Source organism: Leptosomus discolor, chromosome 24 (genome assembly GCF_034619465.1).
Source record: "Leptosomus discolor isolate bLepDis1 chromosome 24, bLepDis1.hap2, whole genome shotgun sequence".
Classification (NCBI taxonomy): Eukaryota; Metazoa; Chordata; class Aves; order Leptosomiformes; family Leptosomidae; genus Leptosomus; species Leptosomus discolor.
Window position 1 is genome coordinate 3,622,683 of NC_141414.1, and position 6,014 is coordinate 3,628,696.

The window sequence follows — 6,014 nt, forward strand, 5'->3', positions numbered from 1 at the left end:
CAGTTATTAATTCGAGTGAGACATTTTGCCCCTTGATTTCCTGTAATCGCGCCTTTATGTAACGGCGGGGGAAGGGCAGGTGACGCTGTGGGGAGGGGGCAGCTGGTGGGAGGAGGGTGCAGGGTCCAGCATCCCCCCCCCTGCCCCTCTCCTTCAGCCCCGCCATGGCAGCCCCGAGAGAGAAGGGTGTCAGGGTGGGAGCCCGCTGGCTCAGCGTGCCACCACCATGCCACGGGGACGTGGGGGACCCCGAGTGTGCCCTGTGCCTTCCCCATGGGAATCCCCCCCCCCCGCCATTCCCAGGCTGGGCCCTGGCAGGCTGTCGTCCCCTTGGGGACATGGCTGGGGCCTCGTGTCCTCATGTCACCTCCTGGGTCAGGGGATAGGAGCTGGCAGAGCCGACCGCCCCCTGCGCGGTGCTGGTGTGCAACCATGGGGGTGTTTGTGCAAGGATGTGCTCGCACACGGGGCTATAAATGCACGTGTGCCCATGTGGGCGTGTGCACACGCCTGTGCGCGTGAACTCACGTGGGCACACCCATCAGCGTGCATGCACGCTCGTTTGCACGCGTGTGCGCCCGTGTGCGTTGCCGTGTCCCCCCCCCCCCAGCACACGCCACGGGGCATTGCTACGCACACGCTGGGGAACACGGGTGGGCACGCAGGCCTGCGGCAGGGGGACGGGCGGAGCGCCGGGGCCCACGGCAGCCCTTCGTGCCGGCTGGCGGGCAGCCGGGCCCGTGGCGGGCTGGGAGAGGGCCGGGGGATGCACCACTCCCCTGCCTTCAATTGGCTGAGCGGTAAATAAATAAAAGGGAATTAAATAAATAGAGGCGAGTCAGTTTATATAATCGCTGGTACAGTTTGTCCTGAACCTCTGCACGGATTAGAGAGCTGGCACCGGCTGTGGGTCATTAGCAGCTGGGCTGAGCCCCCCCCCCAGCACAGCCACCCCAGCCCCGGCCCCCCGGCCAGCGGCTCCCAACCTTCTCCCTATTTACCTACCCGGGTACTTTTTAACAGGCAACCTTGGGAAGGGCCGTGCACGTGTGTGCACGTGTGTGTAAGCGCCCACATGGGCGTGCGTGCGCGTGCATGTGCCTCTCTGCAAACGTGCGCGCGTCCGTACGCGCACGGGAGGGCACGGAGGTGTGTGCGGGCACCTGCCTGTGCCTGGGTGTGCCAGAGCACGTGGGCGCGACTGTGGGGGTGCGTTTGCGTGTGCCTGTGTCCATGCACGCGTGTTCGTGTGCGTGTGTGCACACGCGTATGTACGTGCGCGCGCGCTTGCAAGCGCCCGCACGCCTCCGTGTGCGCACGCATGTGCTGGTGGGGGGGCACATGTGTGCGCGCGCACGTGCGTTTGCACGTGTGTTTGCGTGGGTGGGAGCATGCCAGCACATGCGTGTGCCTCTGTGTGTGGTGCACATGTGCACGGGGACACGTGTGTGTGCACACAAGCACGTGTGGGTTGGGGTGGGAGATTCCGCCCCCCCCCCCCCCCCCCCCCGCAACGCCGTGGCACCCAAGGGAGGAGGTGACAACGCGCCAGGACACCCTGGCTGCCAGCAGACCGCGGTCCCCGTGTCCCCCTGCACCTCACCCTTGGGCCCACAGCCGCCCCCAAACCCTGACACACCCCCCCCATGCCCCCCCCCCCCCCCCCCAGCCTCCGCAACCTCCCCGGGGCGGGGGGGGGCGGGGGGGGAGCACGGCAGAGCACCCCAGGGCAGAGCCGGCACCGCTGCCCGGGCAGCGGGGACAGTCCCCGGGGAATCCCCGGGTTCAGCCCGGGCTGGCCCCGCCGGCGGTCCCGGGGTGCCCCGGAGCCCCGCGATCGCTGCTCCGGTGCGGGGCCGAGCGCGGCCGCGGCCGTGCGCGCTCTTCTGCTGCCACCTAGTGCCGGCCCCGCCCGCCGCCGCCGCAGCCGCTCGCCACTGGCCTCGGGCCACCGCGGGGCGAGCGGTGTCGCGGCTCTGGGTGCCACGGCGGAGCCACCCGGGAGCTGCGGTGACCCCGGGCGCCGCGGTCCTCTCTTTGAGGAGGTGCTGGTGGGCCGGGGCCCCCTCGCTCTGAACCCCGAGGCGGTGCGGGGGGCCCTTGCCTCAAGGGGGGACCCGGAGCAGCCTCATCTTGGTAACTGGGGAAAAAAAGCGCCTTTTTTTTGTTGTATCAACCCTATGGAGCCACACCGCCAGGGAAGGGTTCGGTGGCACTGGATGCCGCGGTGCCATCTGGCCACCCCTTCACCTCCTCCCTGTCGGCCACCTCCACCTCCCCAGGCGCAGGCTGTGGCAAGGGGTGCAGAATCCCAATTTTTACCCACCAGCACCCATCCCGGTGCACTTTGTCACCGGAATGGATGGTGCCACAGGGCGGCCGACACGCTGCCGAGGACCAGTGCCGCGGGTGGCCGCGCCAGCCCTGGGCAAGCGCTGGGCATCTCGCCACCGCCGTAGCGGTGAAGGACCGGTCTGCAACCCACCGCCGCAGCCGCCCCCGGTGGAGCGTTTTTATGCACGATGCTGGTGAGCCAGTTTCCTCCCCTTCTCCCGAGGCAGCCGAGCTTCCCCGAGATGGATGGCCTCACCCTGCGCTCGATACCTGCTGACTCAGGGCCTTGTGCGCCAGCATTGACTGATCGGCCTGCCGCAGCCTTGCTGGGGCTCGGCAGTAAATCGGCTGTGCCGAAGCCAGCCAAGCCCGTGAAACACTCGTGTGCAGACGCTCGCTCCAGCCCCGCGAAGAGCTGGGGAGGGGTGATCGATGGGGTGTCAGCAGAGATTCGGGCTCCTCGGCGCTTTGCTTGGGGACGTCTCGGCAGGAGATGCCGCAGAGGTATTTTTAGCCGCGTAATTCATAGCTACCTCCAGCCTGATTAATTTTTTTCTCCGTTGGTCAACCCACCGCACGCCCTTCACCACCTGATGGCTGCGCTCTGGGAGCTGGGTGTGCTGGGAGGGGCTGACGCAAAGCCTGGGCGCCGGGTCCGTCCCGCTGCGCCAGCTCCAACCTGCGCTCCTGTTTTCTAGGGGGGCAACGCAAAATGTGACAAGTGGGGTGCAGCGTGGCATGGAGACCCCCCACCTGTCTCAGGGAGCTCACCACGGACTGGTGCCACCAAGCCGGGCAGGACGGGCACAGCGATGAGCGGCCGCGGGGCAGAATCGGTGCTGGGATGGTGTGTTGGCCATGGACTGGCTCCCGAGATGCTCCGACCTTTGCCAGGGCACTTTCCCAGTCAGAGATCCCCAAACAGGAGCCAGGGAGAGGCTGCAGCATCCCGCATCCTTCAGCCCTGGTGAAAGCATCTCCACTCAGCCCTGATTCAGCAAAACTGTTTTTTTCCAAGTGCTGCTGCTCCCAGGATGAGAACAGACAGGCCTGAGCGCCGCCGGCATCTCCCAGGGGTGCGGGCGCAGAAGGTGGATTCCCAAAATATTTTGGGGGTCAAAAGCAGGCGGCTGATGTGCTCCTCGCCTCGGAGGGAAAGGAGGGCTGAGGGAGCTGAAAGGACCGATGTTCTTCCGGATTTAGGGTCCCATCTGTGTTCGCTCACCTCCCCACGTGCCCACAGCCTCCCCCATCCCAACCAAACCCTGCGAGCGCCACGGCGAGCGCGAGAGCCGGCACACGCGGGTGCACCACAGGGCACCCGGCAGCGGGGCCACCCCCAGACCCCCAGACCCCCCCAAGACCCCCTGGGCTCCCGCCAGCCCTTCTTCCGGCCCGACGAGCGTCGCCCACCGCCCCCGCGTCCTGGCGCAACCCGGCCCCCCCACGCCGGTGGCTGCGGCCAGAGGCAGCGCGGGGCTGCGGGGGCCGCCTCAAAGGCCCAATTTTCTCGCTCTGAAGCCCCAGCTCTGTTCGCAGCGGCCGCGGGGCCACCGGGGCAGCGTGGGTGCTCCCGAGCGAAGGGGCACCGCGTTCCCGCTGCGGCACAGCGGAGCTGACGGGGAGGGGGGGGAAGCCGAAAAGCCGGTGCCCTCCACCTACAGCCCTTTGATACCAGCCCAGCCTCTTGCCCTGGAAGCTGCAGCCGCCCACGTCAGGGCCCCGCAGGGGAGGATTTGGCCTCCCGCTCTGCCCCTGCCCTCTGTGCCCAAGCCCCAGTGGAGCTGGCCCAACGCTGGGTGCCATCCCCGTATGGGGACAGGGACACCCGAGTGTTCCCTGGGTTTGTCCCTGCCTGAGTAACCCGTGGCTGGAGCTTTCAGGCTTCCCTCGCAAGCCTGAGCTGCCGCAGGGGCAGCGGCTGGTGCTTCCCGGCAGGAATCCGCTCAGCCCATCTGCTTCCCAGAAATCCCACGTACCAGGGAGCTGTAGGGTCCCTTGCAAAGGGAGATGGGTGCTTGGGAGCTGCTGCAAATGCCTGAGCAGAAACTACGGCTGCTCCCCACAGCCCCGGCTCAACATCTTGTCGTGAAGCTGTAGAGGGATTCCTCTCCTTTCCGAAACTGGCCTGGGGCTGTGCGCAAACCAGCCTTAAGTCTGGCTTAAGGCGATCCCCAGGCCCTGCCTTGAGCCAGGGTAGGTGCTGGGGGATGGACAGACAGACGCCCAGGTCCTCTCGCGGGCACTGTCCCAAGGACAGGGACTGGCAGAGGTTGGATGAGGCTCACGCAGCAGCAGAGACATTCACAGCCAAGTTGGGAGATGCTGTTCCCTCCCAGTAGCAAGGTTTTATCCAAAAAACGTTCATGGGAGCAAAGCAGCGGGGTGAGAACAACCCAGCACAGCCCCAGGATCAGCAGGAAGAAATAGAAATCCAAAGCCCGGACACAGAGAAACCACCCGATCAAACGAGCATCGTCGAGCGCGTTGTACCCCAACATTTCTCCCCCCTAGTCCCAGCCAGGGCTGCAGCATAACTCTGGTGTCCTTGGCCCAGAGTCCCACTTCTGCCCCGCGATCGGCCTCCTCCCTTCCAAAATCAAGCAGCCGAGACCCGAGCCTGACTCCCCGACCCCACTCACCATCCACCACGTCTTCGCCCTCATGTCGTAGCACAGTTGCCACTTCACTGAGCCCTCGGCTGCTGGTGCTGCCGCCGTGCCGGGTGCCTCCATCCCCACCTGGCTACTCCAGGAGGTACCCGGTGTGATGCCCAGCTCCTGCTGCCATCACAGATCCTTTTTTTCCCCCAAAAAGCACCCAGAGCAGCCCCCAAGCTTGGAGGGCACTTGAGAAAAAAGGAGCTGGATGGAGACGAGGAATAATTCCTGACCGGGAGCTTTCTGGGCTGCCCCCGAGGGAGGCGGGTTGGCTGCTCTCAGTTGGGCTCGTGGGTGGTCACTGCACCGCAGAGGCTGTGCCAGCGGCCGGCCGGGCACGCCTGCGGGACGGCACCCACGTCGGGGGGGTGAGGGACCCCGGCGGGTGGGTAGGCAAAGGGATGCGTGGGGTCTCTGAGTTTTTGGGGGTTGCTTTGGCTTTGTCTTCCCAGGGAAGGGACTGCCGCAGGTACCACCTACAACCCACGAGCCCCCACACCAGGGACCCTCAAAACCGGACGGATGCATGGACACGTGTCCCTGTGTGGCTGACGGACTCCCATGCCTCCAGCACAGCCCATCCCTGTCCTCCCAACACACGTGCACTGAGTGCAGCGTGCTCAGCTGGGGTGGCTCTCCTCCGGCTCTCACATCTGTAGCAACTCAGGGGGTGGGTTGGGGGTCTCATCCGAGGGCCGGGGAGGGGCTGGGGACCACCAGCATTGTGGACGCTCATCTCTGTGCACAGTGCGGTGGCAGGATCCGGTCACTGGGGAAAAGGAACTGTGGGTTCCGAGCCAGGGAGCCCCGACCCTCTTGCCCTGGCTCGGTCCCAGCATGACCCGGCCCTGAGGATGCTGGAGGCTCTGGCTTTGGGGGGGCGTGATGTTCTTCGATCCCCACTGGTGCATCCCCAAAGGATCCTGGCCGGGCTCATGCTGGACCCCTTCCCCCTGAGCCTGTCCCCCGCTTCCCACTCTGGGATGAGCTTTCCTGGACTTTGGGCTCTGCCGCAGGGCA